The sequence below is a fragment of the Zalophus californianus genome, chromosome 6, assembly GCF_009762305.2.
Source record: "Zalophus californianus isolate mZalCal1 chromosome 6, mZalCal1.pri.v2, whole genome shotgun sequence".
NCBI lineage: Eukaryota > Metazoa > Chordata > Mammalia > Carnivora > Otariidae > Zalophus > Zalophus californianus.
Genome location: NC_045600.1, coordinates 22,609,283 through 22,627,853, shown reverse-complemented (window position 1 = coordinate 22,627,853; position 18,571 = coordinate 22,609,283). Strand labels below are relative to the sequence as shown.

Sequence of the window (18,571 nt, the reverse complement as noted above, 5' to 3'; positions counted from 1 at the left end):
ATCCAATAATAATAATAATATATATTCACATACAGCATGTCATTCATAATTCTGTAAAGCACAGAGGGTAATGAAAGGCGCTCTAAACTGTAAATCACTCAATCGATTGTAATCATATTGCAGCTCATCTCAAAGAGATAAAGACCTTCCACTCCTCTAAAATCCCTGTCAATACCCTGGCAGGCTAAAGAAGGGGGAAGGAGGGTCAGAGGAGAGAAGAGACAATGAGTCAAGGACAAAGAGACACTTTTAATTTTCAGTTCATGGTGTTAATGTGGACTGGATTTGATTCCCACTGATAATTTAGTTTGTTTTATGAGATGCATTGTTTTTCACGTGGTTCTTTTATAGCCTTATGGTAAGGCTCGGTGTTGGCCTAGTTTGAAGGGTTTGCCATATGCCAGCGATTGATACACAGTGCTGCATAAGAACACTTGGGGATTTAGGTGTATAAGTGGAAAATGACCATTCAAGCCCAAAGCTAAAGGTTATATCAAAGCATATGATGAAAATGAGTTGATAATGGGCCAGAAAAAAATTTATATTGTACTTTCAAATAGCAGAAGCACTTCAGAAATCTCTTTACCAACTGACGTTGCCTTTTATTAAGAAGAGATGTTGCTAATCCCCCATCCTCATCAATGGGGTGAGTTTAATCTCCTTAGGCATTCATTCATTCAGTCACTCCACAAATGTTAATTTAAAATCTACTTTGCCTATGAATCCATGCTAAATGGTGGGTCTGTGATGGGAAATAAAACAAAGCCCCTGCCCTTAAGGATCCTCTAATCTAGTGAAGGAGAGGTGCATGTACACAAGCAAGATAGTTCTAATACTTAAATTTTACTGTGCAGATATTAAGCGCCAGGCAGCCCTGAGAGGTAGACACTATTCTTATCCTCATCTTATAAATGGAAACAAGCAGACTTATGAGATTAACTCTCCCAGGGTCATAAACTAGTACAGGAATACCTGGAACTTTAGCCTGTATCTCTTGGAAGGCAAATTTAGTGTTCCTGTACAGCACCCTATATTGTGCCTGTGGTTCCAGATAGTGTAAGAAGGTTCTGTCATTCAGATAAAATCTGGGTTCAGTGGCCCATTTAAGTGTCTGATGGAGCCTGAAGGCCAGACAGGAGTGGCCTGGGGTGGATTTGGGCTGTGACCTTCGGTTCTCTGGGACAGTACTAACAAACTCTCTCCCCAACTAGACGTACAGAAGCATAAACTGTGACATGACAACCTTCACCTTTCACACCGAAGGAACTAATGTGCAGGCATTGTTCATACCTTATTTCGGTTCCTGTCATCTGCCCATGGTTACAGGGGAGGAGTATTCATCTTTTTATTTTACAGAATAAACCAGGGGTGCCTGGGTGGCTCAGCCGGTTAAGCATCTTCCTTCAGCTCAGGTCATTATCCCAGGGTTCCTGGGATCAAGCCCACATCAGGCTCCCTGCTCAGCGGGGAGCCTGCTTCTCCCTCTCCCTCTGCCAGCAACTCTGCCTACTTGTGCGCTCTCCCCTTTTCTCTGTCAAATAAATAAATAAAATCTTTTTTTTTTTTTTTTAAGAAAAAGAAGAAACCAAGACTCAGGGGGTTGGGGCACATTTGTTGTAGTCACAGGGCCAGAAAGTATCAACACTGGGATTCTCCCTAGATTTGTTTGTTCCTACACCCCTCTCTCTTTCGGCCACCCCACTTTTCCATCTGCTTCCCAGGATGCTTCAGTTCATATTGTATATAGAGCTCAGAATTATTTGGTTGACAGAGGTAAATTCACATGCAAATTTACTATTGTTTCCCACATCCCAGTGCATGCAGTACACTCTGTAATCACATTATTAAACATTTACTAGAAATGTGTTTCTGCCCAATGCACAATTGCTAGTCTCAATGTTTAATTAAACTAAATTTGTTTTCATTTTAATCACATTATTGAAATGTGGTTTTTCTCAGAGTTCAACGGTGAAATCTTTATTCCAAATGCCTACAAGTGTGTGAGAGCTGTAGATCCTGGACAAGAGAATGAAGATATTACAACATATCCTTGAATAAAGGATTTTAGGGGAATAATGTTAGTTAATAAGATGCAACACTGATACAGTACTTATTTTGTATCAGGCTCATGGATCATCACATTGAATCCTCACAGCATTCTAGAAAGTGATTCTATTAGTATTCCCGTTTTGGAGATGAGGCGACTGAATCTCAGAGTAATATACAAGAGTAAGAGTAAGTAACATGCTCTCCAGTATCATACAGCTAGCAAGTGATAAAGCCAACCTGGATTTGAATATAGGCATGGAGACCCTGATATCTTCATTTAAAATTTTTTTTATTTAAGTAATCTCTATACCCAGTGTGGTGCTCCAAGTCACAACCCCAAGATCAAGAGTCACATGCCCTTCCAACTGAGCCAGCACGGCATACCCTCTCCCCTTAATATCTTCATTTAAAGAAACTTCTTCTCTAAAAGACCAAATAATAAAAATTATAGGCTCTGCAACTTATGAGGTCTTTGTTGCAATTATTTAACTCTGCTGTTGGGCAAAAACAGCCATAAACAATACATAAATGAATGGGCACTGCTGTGTTCTAATAAAACAATTTACAAAAAGAAACTGCAATGAGCCAGATTTACCCATTGGTTGTAGTTAGGGGGCCTTCGATCTAGATCATGTGTCTTTTGAAGCCTACAGCTCTGTTTTTACTGATCCGTTAGCTTTATTTTTTGGATTGCCTTTATCTCTGTTAAGAATAAAGGGAGCAAGATAATCTCTAAGTGGATGAGTTAAATCTGAGAGACCCAGTAGCATAGACCCATTGGGGAGGTTAATTCAGGATAAGGAAATACACAAGTGGGACAGGCAATCCGCGTACCTGTACTTAAACAAAAATCCAACCATACACTGCTTTCCTATCTGAACACCAAAGACGTAGATTCAGTTCTACCTTCATTTATGTTATGCCATACATTGCTTAGAGCAGGATTTAAAAATAACAAACTGAAAGCCTTAATATTTCTCTAGTTCTGTTACTTCTAGTTGTAACTGTAAATGGTGGTGATCCAAATACATGCTTTCTTGCTCACTCCTTAGGGAAGTTGCAAACTGCTCTTTTAAATTTATGGGTTTTGTATTAGCCCCTGGCTCAGCTGCCCTAGCCTATTCTCTGTAGCCCCTTACTTCTTTATTTTTTTTTTATGGGCGTTTATTTATTTATTTATTTATTTATTTATTTATTTATTAATTATGTTATGTTAATCACCATACATTACATCATTAGTTTTTGCTGTAGTGTTCCATGATTCATTGTTTGTGCATAACACCCAGTGCTCCATGCAGAACGTGCCCTCTTTAATACCCATCACCAGGCTAACCCATCCCCCCACACCCCTCCCCTCTGGAACCCTCAGTTTGTTTCTCAGAGTCCATAGTCTCTCATGGTTCCTCTCCCCCCTCCGATTTCCCCCCCTTCATTCTTCCCCTCCTGCTATCTTCTTCTTCTTCTTTTTGTTTTTAACATATAATGTATTATTTGTTTCAGAGGTACAGGTCTGTGATTCAACAGTCTTGCACAATTCACAGCGCTCACCATAGCACATACCCTCCCCAATGTCTATCACCCAGCCACCCCATCCCTCCCACCCCCCACCACTCCAGCAACCCTCAGTTGGTTTCCTGAGATTAAGAATTCCTCATATCAGTGAGGTCATATGATACATGTCTTTCTCTGATTGACTTACGTCACTCAGCATAATACCCTCTAGTTCCATCCACACCATTGCAAATGGCAAGATTTCATTCCTTTTGATGGCGGCATAATAGTCCATTGTGTATATATACCACCTCTTCTTTATCCATTCAGCTGTCGATGGACAACTTGGCTCTTTCCATAGTCTGGCTATTGTGGACATTGCTGCTATGAGCATCGGGGTGCACGTACCCCTTCGGATCCTTACATTTGTATCTTTGGGATAAATACCCAGTAGTGCAATTGCTGGGTCATAGGGTAGCTCTATTTTCAACTTTGTGAGGAACCTCCATACTGTTTTCCCAAGTGGCTGCACCAGCTTGCATTCCCGCCAACTGACTTCTTAACATTTATCTTTTCTTCTACCTGCTCACTGACATATCATAAGCATTTTCTGAGTCCCAGAGAAACTTCTCTTCATTTTGGCATTGGTTGTCCCTAACCGGCTGTTAGGAGCTCCCTACTTGTGCTTCTACTCTGTTTCTGGCCATTGATCTGCCATTCAAGGGCCAACTCTTCTTAGATGTGGCCCAGCCTACTTCTTGCTGTTGAGTTTTAGAGATTTTAGAATCTGTTCCCTATTTATTAAAGGAAAAAGTACCAGGTTATGAGTTTTTATAGGTGTATATATATGCACAAGCATGCACAAGTTTAAAATAAGTTTTTAGGGATACCTGGGTGGCTCTATTAGTTAAGCATCTGCCTTCAGCTCAGGTCATGATCCCAGGGTCCTGGGATCGAGTCCCAGATCAGGCTCTTTACTCAGCAGGGACCCTGTTTCTCCCTCTCCCTCTACCTGCTACTCCACCTGCTTGTGCTCTCTCTCTGACAAATGAATAAAATCTTTAAAAAAATAAAGTTTTCAAATAAAAATCAAACTAAGGAAGACCAGATTTTATTTATAAAAAATAGCAGCCCCTCCACATTTTACTGATCTCAGTATTGAATGTGATAAAGCTATCAGTCTAAGGTCAAATTTTTCACTACCAGAGTAGAAAGTATACACCACCAGACTTGGTGATGACTTTCTAGAGCCTAAGCAAAGTGGTCACAGTGGGGGAGCTATTAATTACTCTCCCACGTCTTTTTTTTTTTTTTTTTTTGAGTCAAAGTGTCAATATCGCAGGTGTTCAATAAATGTTAAACTGCACAACTGTACTGAAATTATTGCAAGCTTCTGACTTCATTGTCTGCACATACATAATGTATTATACACCAAGGTAAAGAGTATCCTTTACAAACATTAATTATACTTAAGTTCATTTTAAAAGTAATCAGAAAATAACAAGTTTTTATTATGAATAGCTATTGAGATTTTTACTGGGAAAATTTTGTTTGTTGAAACAATTAAATCATATTAAATTATTTTTACATTCCTGAGATGATTCTCTGTAGGTCCAGAAGAGCGAATTTCCCAGTATACTTAGTCAAAATGGTGGAAGAGAAAAAAGAACATTCAGGCATCCGTGAAAGTTAAAAAAAAAAAAAAAAACTAAATATAAATCTGACATAGATATGTGTGTAAAGTAAAAATAAATCTAAAATCTTCTCAGACAGCCAAGGTTTAGAAATACTTAGTACTTCATTTTTAAACCTATATAAAACTGTTATGAGATGTTGACTGTTTCAAATAAAATAAGAATTTATATAAGTGAAGTACAAGCTTAAATAGAACCAAAATGCTTTTAGACTTTCAAAATGAATAGCTGGAATTTTACTGAATTTTTTGTATGATGAGGGTGGAGCTGGACCTCCGGGGCGGGGGGGGGGGGGGGGGGGATAGGGGAGGAAGGTAATATATGGAAAAGAAGATATTGCTCCCAGCGGGCAATTGAGATCTCCTAGAGGAGATAAACCAAGTGAAATTGAGCCTTTGATTTGTGCCACTCCCCACCACCCCCTGCCCCTGCCCCGCAGCTGCTTAGAACAAGCAAACTGTTGACTAGAAAGCTCGAGTTTGAGCAGTAATTATGTATGTTCAAACCTCAGTGCCTTTTAAATGTGTAATAACCGCTAAAATCCCAATCGTCACAGCCAACCTTTAGGGACAGAAGCAACCCTGGTATCTGCATTCCTCTGTGAACAGAAACCATTCAGATTCGTCTGTAAAAGTATTAAGTATCCATCTCTACAAATCCCTGTGCTAGGAATTGAATAATAGATAGGATTTGGACCATTATTCAATCAGAGCATATTTAAATCAAACAGGATAAGTAAGGAGGAAATCTATTTCTTTCGTACTCACTGTGTCTCGGTTCTCCTTTCTGAGTCACACTCAGAAGTAAATCTTTGAAAGAAAAAAAATAAGGTACATCTTTGGACAGCATCCTTTGAATTTGGTTAGATGGAAAATTGCAATCCCCGTTCAGAAGTCTAAACACTTGTAAGGATTTCAGTGGGATTTAAATAAGCCACCATCCCTGATAATCAGGAATGAAAACATAAAACCAAGAAAACTACATGTTCTTCTCTCACCTGCCTCATCTCCTGTCCTAATTGTACCTTATACTTATTAATGTTCTAAGTGCTTTTTGACAAGACAGCAATGAGGCATCAGTAGACACTGCATGAACTTGAATAGGCAAATCAAGTCGCTCAAAGGCCTTCTTTTAATCTCTTGGATCATTATTGCAAAGATAAAAGTAGGGTTTCTGAAAGAGTAAAATTCAAAGGAACTTAGCATTTAGAATGGTGATAATACTAGATCATCTAGTACATTTCCCTGGTTGGTTCAGAAATTTCTACAGAAAACGGACTACTCTAATTTGACTAGTATAATTTGAAATGTTACAGATGATACAGTTTGCCTTTTTTCTACCAAGAAAATAGACCTGTCTGATTCTCCTCTCTGGCTGGAAAACTTTTTTTGTTCAACTCCATTATCATTAGGGATGTCATTTGAAATTATTCTCAGTAATTTCTTTAAATCCAAGATATTTATTTCTTATAGATATCTAAGAGCTATTTCTTGTGGAAAGGCACAAGCTTCTATGGAGACTATATGAAGGCAGTATTTCCTTTCAGATATTTATATATTCTGTACGTACAGGATACACACACACACACACACACACACACACACACATATCAGTGGGTAAATACTAAAAACATTGCATTTGTCCCAGAACAAATAAATATATTTAAACATAAAATAGCCTAAAGATCTTTAGACATAGTTCTCAGATAGCTGAGATTTAGTATGCTATTTAATATTTTATATTAAATAGTTAAAAGAAGGGAGAATCATTAATATTTTATTAATATATCTCAAATTTGTAGGTTTTCAGATGTTATAAGAACTTTGGTAATCATTTAAACTTTCAAAGGTAATAACTTGATGATTTATTGGAGTTGGAACACCTGCCTCTGCTTGAAGTAGCCGCAGTCATCAATTTCATGACCATTCTTGAGCACCTAAGATGTGTTGGTATTTCATGTCACTATGTGTTGGAAAGCGGACTGTGGAAGTAGAATGGTGTAAAAAGATGTTTTTTAATCTAAGGTGATTATATTTTTATATCAAAACAACAACAAAAAAACATGCCCACAAGAACTGACACTCAATTGCAGGATAGAAGAGTCCAGGTTTTAGGTAAATATTTTAAATATGTGGATAATTTTACATAATTGTTGACTTCTTTCTTAAAAGTGTAAAAAAAAAAACCTGTTTTTTTTAATTGCTATTCTGGCCATCACATTTACAATATGAACTAATATTTGAGTCATGACTTAAAACGTGACCTATTTCTAATTATTGACAAATATGTGTCATTCGAGTTGTCACTCAAAACATTTAGATGTTAGTTGTCCTTACTCTGTGTTTAACCCCTTGGATTTTGATCATTTTTGATGCTTTTCTCTACAGTCCAACTGCCATTCACCTGCTAATGTAATACAATTCTGATACCAGCTATTAAAGTCCAAGAAAAATGACTTCTAAACTCACCTCAGTGAGTTTATAAAGGCTATTTCCTGCTGATCCATAAGCTTTAAAAGGAGTTGGAGAGGCAGCACGTGCTTTTTAAAACACAAAGTTGCAAGGTGGGAATGTTTTTTTTATCTGGTTTTGGTCTTCAATTCAGTGTTTTGCTTTGTTTTTATTGTTTTGTATTAGTAGGGAGTGTGGTGGAGCATATCTTTCTATTCTAAGCCTAAGTAAGCCTATTCATTCATAATCAGTGATTATTCATATCCTACAGGAACATCAATGGTTTGGTTTCGTTAGAAGGTTAGAGTAAGGGATGGGAGTAAAGGCAGTATTAGCTCAGAAAAAAAAAAAAAAAAAAAAAAAGGCAGCCCTTCTGGATTCCCCATGGAATCCTCTAAGGAGTAAAAAATAACCATTGGTGGGTAGGGGTTAGAGTCCCAGAACATCTTCCCATTACGTCCAACCCGCTTTTCTTACAAGCCTCTGTCCACCACTCTTTTGAATAGTTATGGCAGGAAGTCACACAAGTAGCTGGGTGGCCCCTTATTAGCTCTACTCCTAATCACCTCTGGAGTCAACCCCGCCACTCTCCCACCCTTAACCTAGTCCAAGTCCAGAAATGGAGACCAGAGAAGTAGCAATCCCTCTCTGGTTTTCCTGCCTTGTCCCAGCTCCCTCAGCCCTGATCTGTCCCCCTCCTCTGAGGAGCTGCCTTATTGCATCCCTTTCCTTGGATTTGATCATTCTCTCTTAAGAATGAAGAGGAGGACTAAGGATAGATAATAGGGGCCCGAGCCTCCCTGTCTTCATTCCAGGACCCCTAAGACTTTCACCACCACAAGCTCCTCTGACTCCATAGATAGCAGCTGAGCACCTCCCCCACATCCTGTTGGTTCTCGATGGAAACTGTCACACAGGAAAGTGCTTCATTTACCCAATCTCTGCTTCCCAGTCCTTCCTGGATTTCCCAACTCCCTGGCTGTATCATTGAATATATGCTGCCTAACAAAATCACTCCAACCTTTGTTATTTATTGGCTCATGTTTTAGTGGGTCGCATAGTTGTTTTATCTGTTCCAGGCTGGCTTGGATGGAGCTAGAGATGGTCTTGACGGCCTCACTTACAGGTCTGCGGCCTCAGCTGAGCTGGCTAAGTGGCTTGGATGGCTGGGGTCTCTCTTCTTGGGATCTCTCATCTTCCAGGAGCTGAGGCTGGTTTTGGCTTTCTTGGTAATGGCAATCACAGGCCTCAGCAGCGTGAGAGGGCGAGCACTGTTCAGACCTCCACTTATATCCCATTTGCTAATATGCCTGGTGCCAAACAAAGCAAGTCTCAGAGCCAACCCCGAATCAAGGGGTGGAAAAGTAGACTCAACCTCTGATGGGAGGAGTGACGAAGTCTCATTGCAAAGGGGCATGGATATCGGGATGGGATTAGGTAGCTGTTTTGCAGAGAGCTTTGGCAGAAAGCTTGGGAAATGTTGTGGCAGCTATAATTATATTTCCTTCTTAAACTTTCTCCCTCTCAACCCTAAATTCAGGACTCAGTGTGAAGTTGTAAACTAATGGCTTTCACTGAGGAATTGCCCTCCCCTCTCTTTTCTTTACGATATGACATTTTGGAATTAATCTTGGCTCTAACTGCCATATCACATGGCCTTCTTTTTTTCTTCCTCAGCATGTCTTATCACTTTGCTTGAATTGAGTTAATTGCTTTTTTAAAAATTAAATGTCCATTTTTAAGAATTTTAATCTTGTTTTTATATTCCCTTTGAATACTTTCAAATACTTTATCTGCCTTTGTTTTGAGTATTGGTGATATATAGGTGTTATTTATGAAATGAGTTTTATTTATATAAGCTGTGTTCTTCACTTCATTTTTTTTCCTTTGCTTATCTTCTTCCTTTTTACTTTTTTCTTTTTAACAAAGACAGTTATGCTATAAAAACAGCCCCTTGCTGATCTCTACTTTTCTCTAGACAATTTCTCTGAGCTCCATACATTGTTTATCATTATCCTTTGTAGCCAGCTTTGAGGCCATGCTGCAGTTCTCACAAACAAATCAATTTGAATTAATTTGCCAAGTAGAGTTAACGAGGCAGTGTATGAATTCAAGATATACTACAACTGCTGCATTCCCTGAGGTCATCTCTTCACTGGGAAAATTTTGATTCTCGTACCACATTGCAGTAGTGTATATCTGACCTTTGAATCTTGCACTAAATTATGTGTGGCTGCCAACTGGTTCATTTTTTGAAAATCCTTGGAAATGCCATATAATCAAACAAATAGGAGTACAGACAATTCCTTAATTAATACCTTTGATGGGTGAGGGTTATCTTTAAAATCTCTACTCTCTGATGCTTGCTTATGCTAGGAGTCATATTTCTAATGATGTAAGTGGGAAGTTTGAGAAACATTAAACTAGGGAAACTATATTTCTTAGATAATCTTTGAAATCTGTTCAACCTTAAAATTGTAGACTCCTTTTCTTAAAATTATAGACTCCTTCTCTCAAAATACAAACTGTGAGTTCCAAAGAATTCTACTCCCAGAAACCCAGAAACTGCTTTTTAATTATAAAGCATAAAAACATTTGCTTAAGTGGAACCTCAGTGGGGTTATGTGGACTCCCCTTCATCCCCACTCCTTCACCTCACATCTTCATCTGTCACCAGCACGTCCTCCCTCAGAATGTAAAAGCTGGTATAAACCAAATAAATAGGAAAATCCAGTCCATCTTTTGCTGAGCAAATGGTAACAGAGTTTCTCAAAGGAGCTCAGATCTCTGGGTCTTACATGAATAATTTCCCAGATGCTTAAGGAATTGAACCCAAGCCCCTGTGAATGTTTGCTTAGTCAGAATAGAAAACTAGTTTGGGAAAAGTGTCCCAAGTTTTACGTTATATAAAAGGGTGAATCTCTTCAACTTGAGACTGATAACATAAAAATTCTCAAGTGTTTTTAATTAACAGAAAAATTGTGATGCATTTAACCATATTTAACAAAGAATCTGATAATGGCTGAGGACTAGCATGGGCTCATCCAAACAAGTCTTATGGAACTAGGCTAATTCTGTTTGGATGGCATTAACAAATTGCAGATGAGATGCATGTTATGGACACAGTGTATCTTCATTTCCCTGAAATAGTATAAAGAGAGCTATAACAGCATCTTAAGGAGATCTGCTTCTGGTTGAGCTGAAACACTCAGATGAAGCTTTCTAGTTTCCCTGTATCTATTGCTGTGTCCCAAATTACCCCCAAATTTAGTGGCTTAAAACAGCAAATACATACTGTCTCACAGTTTCTGTAGGTCAAGATTTAGTAGCAGCTTCCTTGAGTGGATCTGGCTCAAGGTGTCTGACGAGCTGATATCAAGATAGCAGCTGGGGCTGCAGTCATCTCAAGACTTACCTAGGCATGGAGGATCTGGTGGCCTCAGGTCCTTGACATGTTATTCTCTCCAAGGGATTTAAGTGTCCTTATGATATAACACTAGCTTCCCTGGAGTGGGTATTGAGAGGGAGAGGGAAAAGGAGGGAGGGAGGGAGAGAAAGAGAGAAGTCACAGTGCTTTTTTTTGATCTAGTCCCTCAAGCCACACACTGTCACTTCCAACGTACCCTATTCTGTAGAATTGAGTCACTAAGTTGAGCCCACATGCAAGGTTAGAGAATCAAGCTCCATCTCTTACAGTAAGGAATTTCAAAGAATTTGTGGATATTATAAAGCCACCTTATAATCCTATTCTGTACATTTTTCAGGGTCTTGAATAAAGGCACAAAGATATGTTTATCAAATGTGCAGATGACATAAAGCTAAGAAATGTGTCTCCTCAAAAGACAAAAGACCTAGAGTATTTTCTTATCAGGTTGGAATGCTGTTATGAAACAAAAAAGGAATACATTTAATAGGGTGTAATTGCAGTCCTGCTTTGACATTCATAAAGTGTATTGCATGAATGCAAGATGGCCCAAACTTTGGGGGAAGCAATTCAGTTAGAAACTGTTGGGTTTTAATTGGAAATAAGCCTCATATGTGACAATGCCATGATGCGGTTGTTTAGACAACTGTTGCAAACCCTTATATTAACCAGGTCAAGGGTGCGTGTTACACGATACAGTGATTGTGATCTTTAGATCCCTTGGGAATAATATATTCATTTGTAGGCATGAGGTTTAAAGTTGGTCCAAAAGACCTATAATTTATGAATACCAGGATTCCATAAGATCTAGGATTACTACACCATCAGTTTATTATGGCATCAGACATGTTGATTTTGGTGTGACTTTCCTACTCATGAGTATGAAAATGTTTTTATTTGTTGCCCATTGAAATTATCCTTCCAAACTTCCTACTTATAATCTGAACTGTATAGGAACATCACACATACATGATCTTCTTGCACCAAATATTCTAACATTCTACCTTTAAAAACACTGAGTTTGATTTCCTCTGCATGAGAGGAATGGAAGGGGATAGGGAGTGGAGAGAGGAATGTTGCTAGAAAGAAATGAAAGAAACCAAGATTCAAGAGACACACGGTGACACAGAGGGTGGACATGCAGGAATGCATGGATCACAGGGAAGGATGACCCCAAAATAACACCGTGGCTTTTGCAACAAGGAGGAAATAAGTGATAAGAAGAAAGGCACCTGGGGGAATCTGGAAGGGATCATATGTCAAATGGTTGAAGACCAGACATTAAGGCTTTATGTTGAAAGGAAATTTGAAAAGATTTGACATTAAAAATTGTGTAGTGAAGTAATTCTTGTAAGTTTACCTCCATTTGAGTTTAACCCTTTTGAATCAGGTACTGTTACCACAGTAGCAACAAATAGTAATAAGCCATTTATTGAACGCTTCAGTTGTGCCACATACTGTACTAAGGACTTTATACACATTTAGTTCTCAAGACAACCCTATGTTGTAGTTATTATTATAATCCTTATTTTATATACGGAGAAATTAAAGCTTAAAAGCACACTGAGGCATAGATATTTTAAACATGTTTACCAGAAAGGAACTGGACAAAATTCAGCCATTGAAATTGACTAGTCTAGCTTTAGTGCACATTTTGAAATAATCGTGGAAGCAAATCGAATTTTATAGTCAATTTATGTTTTAATTTATAGCATGTCATTTTTGAAAGTGGCTCTTAAAGAATAGATGTTACATAGACCTATCGTACTGAAGCAGATTCTATTAGAAATTGCTTGAAAATATCCCCTTAAATTATGAAATAAAGATATTGCAGTCACCTGGACCCTGTTTTATTAATATTCCTGGGATTGAAAGTATCATTGATGGATGAGGAGCAAGGAGGAGAAATTCCATGGGAAATGAGCTTTAGGAAGAGAGTTGAGAATGGCCTCAATGTGCAGGAAAAGGATAGGGAATTGTGATATATGTTCTAATTGTTGCATCCGGGCAAATGGTTGTCAGTATAATTACAATTCAACAGAAATGGCACTTTCAATTAGATTTGGGATATGAAAGAGAAGTTCAGTGTTAGCATATCTGCACAAAAAATCATCTTGGCCAGGAACAAAGGTCAAGGTATAGAGACATGGTCACTTGGATACCTGGATATAAAACACCAGGGGTACATCTCTAACATGGTCCTCATTTTCCAACATGTGTTAGGGAAAGATCCTGAGAATTAAAGTAAATCACAGACCCTCCCCTTTCCCAACCTCTTTCAACTCCTCATAAACTAAGTCCTTGCCTGGATTATTGAATTTAATTTGTATAAAACCTTGTAACAAAGATATTGTTATCTTCATTTTTTTAGACAAGTGAAGAAACTCTGAGACTCATCTAGATTGTCAATTGTTCAAGTTCACAGAAATGGTAAATATCTGAGATAGGATTTCATCCAGAGTCTGACTCCACAGCCAGTGCTCTTTTCACTCATGTCTGAGTCATCTTTGCTTCAGACACTTAACCCCTGTAGCCTAGAAATGGTGTATCAATACAAGGACTTTGATATAGGAAGGAAATGATATGCCTTTCCACATATGTTTTCCATTTCTGAACATATCTAAAGCAATGAGACAGTGTGGGCCAACACATTGGCCAAGTCAGGGTATGCCTGGGTGACCCACACTACTGTCCAGGAGCAGACATCTCATCACTTGGGAAAGGTGGTTCCCTTGGCTCACAGAACCACCTAAGTGAGTCTGAAGAAGCTTGCTTACTTAATAATGCCCTTGTGCTCTGGGTCTATTAATTCACTTCCCCCAGCCGATCAGTTTTCTGCTCTAAGAGATTAATTTCTTTACCTTGGCACATGAAAGGATCAAGGCTCATAACATATAAATAGTTCTTTTTCCTTCAACCTCAAAGGTGTATTTGAGGATTAATGAGATGATGCTTATAATTGCATTTTGAGCTCTTTGGTTGAAAGGCACTTTATAAATAACAGATATTTGTTTTTTTTTTGTTGCAGTCCATCCACTACTTACAAGTGGCCAAACATTCTAGATGCCCTTTGGGTAGACAACAGCCCCCTTGTTGACTCTGAGAGAGTTCATCTGGGTCAACATCAGGAACAAGACCATAGCTGAGCTTAGAGAGTTTCACCAATTCCTTTTCTTTAGTGTCTTCTATTTGCTTTGAAACTCAAAGTGTTGTTTGGGGAGAGAGACATCGTAAGAACCTCTGAAATGCCCTACTGCTTGAGCCTACTCACATTGATTTTCTCTTGCCTCTGGCTCTAATTCATAATATTCATTCTTTGTTCATTAGACCCATGGTCTCATTTTTTTAGTGTCTAACAAAACAATAAAGAAAACTTCTCTTTTATTCTAGGACTCAAAACAAAATGTAAAAAGTACCTCTGGCATTAATTTTGCACAGATGAATGTTGTTACAGTATTCCTATTAGCATGTCCATGTGCTTGACAACATATCAGATGGTATTTATAGGCTACCTGCAAGAAAGCATTTTCTGCCAGCCCGGTGCAAATTGCCAGAACCTTTAAGACACTCTTCCTCAACTTCGCAGCAGTATATCATCATTATCTGTGGCTGGACCAAGAAATCGCATCTGTCAGTGTCTGAATTGCTCTTTTACTTTCAGTGGTTTTAGAAACCCACTTTGTTTTGGAAATGGGGTTAGCTAAGTATATTTTAGAAGACTCAGAAATATAAAAAGCAACAGCTAGGAGATTTGGGGGATATTCAGGATGTTTCATTTTCTATGGCTTGTTGATCTTTGGAAGATAATCTTTGTGGGACAAAATGGAAGATGGCCATGTTTTGAATGGAGTCCTGGTAAAGTTCTGAGGTCATAGAAGTACACCCTGGAATCTGTGCTTCCCTTAGATCATTAGGAAAGAACTGAATCATATTAATAATAGTTTGCAAAACATGAATGTTTTTCATATCCCAAGTTCTGTATATACCCTACATCTTATTATACTATACTACGTCCTACGGTGAATTGGGAAATGGGGAAACTGAGGCCAAGTCACTTGCATGAGATCACATAGCTATTGAATGCTAATGTTAGAACTCAAAGCCAAATTTGTTTCCAAAGCCCATGGTCTTAACTCCTGTGCTGTATTGATTATGGCTTACAGAAAATAAGTGTAATAGCTAATGAATAGGATCTGTGCTTGGACCAATAGATAATGATAATAAAGGTCTCATAAAAGTCACTTTCTGTGCTATACAGAAGTTCTCTCTATCATTCCATTCTTCAATTTAAAAAATATTCATTCCTTTGGGACTGACAACATATTGCAGATTTACTCCTTTGGGACTGCAAAGAGAGACTGATGTATTGGGAAATTGTTGGAGGGTCAACTTGCTTTCTTTGTCTTCCTTACTCTGTTCTCTTTTTTTTATCCTAAATGGATTTGCTCAAATGTAGAAAACATGAGGTATTTCTGAATGAAGGTTGGAGCTCTGTGTGAACCAGTTGGGCCTTAATAATTTCACCTCAGAGTATTCTGCTCTTCACAATATTATAATTCAACAGTGCATGTTAGATGTGTCTCCCGGAGTTGAAATACTTGATAATAGGACCACTGATACAAATGCAAATGAATGTAGGAGGCCAGTGGCATTAAAAAACTCAATTTCTAATAAAAAAAATGCATGGGGACACACACATACACACGCTTTTATTTTAAACAGAATAAAATGTGACTAGTTTTCTTTTTTCTAAAATTTAGTTCTATGTAGGTGAGTGTCAGATCCATATAAGTAATTTAAGAAATGTCTATTTGAAGATCTCATGGTGCAATTTATAGATTTCTCAGTGTGTTTGAGAAGTATGGTCATTACATTTTGGTCTGATTAGTAAGGCACATATGCTTCTTTCTACTGACATTATGACATTACTATGCATAAGGCCATTCTTTCTTGAGGATATCATTACTTTCTGTTGAAGAATTGATTTCACTCTTTGTTCAAATTTTTATACTTGTTGCTATATGAAATGTACAACTGAATGTCATTAAGGATTTAATGTGAATGTATATGAATTTGACAAGGTTTGCTCAGCTTTCAGGGTAGTCCCTGTGTATGAATTCTTATGTTTAGAAGGTTGTTTACTTTTCAGTCAATCTAGCAAAATGGGGCTTGGGGCAAATGAACTCATTCTCATGCACATGTTTCTAAAACAGTTCTTACTAATGTCTGAGATAAATTAAAATAAAAACCAACAAGAACATGAAAAGAGACTAAGAACAATGTTAATGTGGCAATTTAAACCAATTTGGTTTTCCAAATGACCTTCCATCTTTCACAACTTTTAACAGTATGCCAGATGCTATGAATCTGGTGTGGAAAACTTAAAACTTTTTTCTAAATGTCTTTAAAGCTGAGATGGAGAAGAATGACTCTCTCTCTTTCACTTTCCGATGGGTCTAAGGTTGAATCATGGCTATGCTGTCCTCCCAACATATCACTTATTGATTATCCAACATACTTTTCTCTTTCTCTAGCCTGTACCATGCCTCAAAATGATTTTCTATGGAGCTTTAGGTTTGAAAGAGAGTGTATGGGGAGGGGATGCTTAGGAGGACAAAGAGTCCCTCTGTATTCCAAGGAAGTAAGTCATTGCATCTTCTTATTGAATTAATTTAGTGCATATAGAACTCTGGCAGTTGGGAATTTTGGATACTTCTGATTTTGCCTGCATGTTTCTAAGAATACTTAGCTTGATATTTGTTACAGACTTCACTAATCCATTCCACAGTGAGTGGAGTGAAGGTTATGACTATATTTAATGTTGCAACCAACAACAGTTACAGAAAACCCAAAGTAATAGAATATATTTAAGGTGAATCTAGCACAACCCATTTGCCATTTTTCAATATAACACTTTGTTGTAACTAAAACTTGAGAGGGGTCAAAGCTTATGAAGATGGATGATATCCCTTATGTTATCTGTCTTCTTTAGGGTAGGATTAAGAGTACGAGATATAGGTTCTTCTCAGAAAAGTGCATGCTCCTTTTCTGTGAAGACATGTGAGAGTTTACCCAACTTTATTTTTGATTAATAGAGTTCTGAATCCCCAAATCTACCAGGGAGGATCATTATAATAATCTCTAATTGCTAACTGTATTAAAAGATAAAATTAATTTCTTTCACCATGAGCTTATGGAAACACCAAGAAGTTGCCTTTCTGTTTTTTTTTTCTCCTTACCTACACCTTCTCCCCCCAACTTTTTTCTATGAGAAATAATATTCCATTCATTGTAATTTATTCTTTGATATGTTAATATATTACGTTTTATCCCAGCCACATAAGATCCCATGATGTAGGCTGGAAACATACCCATTGTTGTCTCTTTCACGAGCTTTGTTTTTGTTGTTCATGTTTTTGTTATTAGTTTTTTTATTCCTTGGGAATGAGAATGAGTCAGCTTCTTAAGATCATTTGTTCATAGCAGAAATGATTGGGGAATCTTGGAAACATCTCCCAGCATGGCCAGCCCTTTCCCATGTTGCACCTCATGGAAAGCAGGTACCAGGTCAGTCACATGTCAATAATAACTTCTATAGGAAGGTGGCCCTAAGATTGAAGTGCCACGGTCACATTCTACTCACTTGGCCTGATGCTATATTTAATCCTCATGTTCTTTCTGGCTTTTAGACTTCTTTGTAGATGATTTCCAAGACACCTTTTTTTAAGATTTTGATTTCATTTTTAATGTTGGCAGTTTGGAATGGGATTCCCTAAGTTCTGATATAGGGCTACGAGTGAAAAGTCATGAATTAGAATTCACTAGTTTTTGATCACTGTGAGGTTGGTTGATGAGATAGAACAGTTCCCAAAGCGTGGCTTCATTATTTTGTGATTTGAAGCATATTCATTAGGGGTATATCTCCACAATACTGCTCTCCAAATCTGTCCTAATTAGACAAACCATCCAGGGGTGGAAACAACAGTTACAAAAGGAATAAGGGGGCATAGTAGCAGTTAAAAGCGTTATGTTTGAGGTTTGAAACTAATTAGGTATTTCATGCTTGGAGGAAGTATCCCAAACAGGCTTTATGAATAGATACTTGTTCAGAAAGGACCTCTTATAGAAAGTTAAGAGAGAGAGACTAGATAAACCTATAAAGCTTGCATTTATTAGTAGTAATAAAATGTAGGTGCTTAAAAGTCTGCCAATACTCTATACCTATATTTATAGCTGCTTTGATTTACAAATATTTACTTTGTGTTTTCTTTTTTAAAATGTAGAACAAGTCTGGGCAGAGAAATAGAAATGTAAAGAAGCATCTATAATACTCCATCTATTTAACATACCTGGTAGGATGCCAGGGTCTCCTTTATGGAGTAAGAAGTCTCCCTTGGCCATTCAAGGCTTAAATGATCTTTCCCTCCACCAGAAGGTAGAGCAGTTATAAACACTGAGAGGAG

The 18,571-nt window shown here is 37.8% G+C and overlaps 1 protein-coding gene across 23 annotated transcripts in view; it reads left to right on the top strand.

Moving 5' to 3' along the window:
• Positions 1 to 18,571, top strand: part of NRXN3 (neurexin 3) — a 1,550,403-nt gene that overhangs the window by 1,373,780 nt on the left and 158,052 nt on the right. The window lies entirely within an intron of this gene.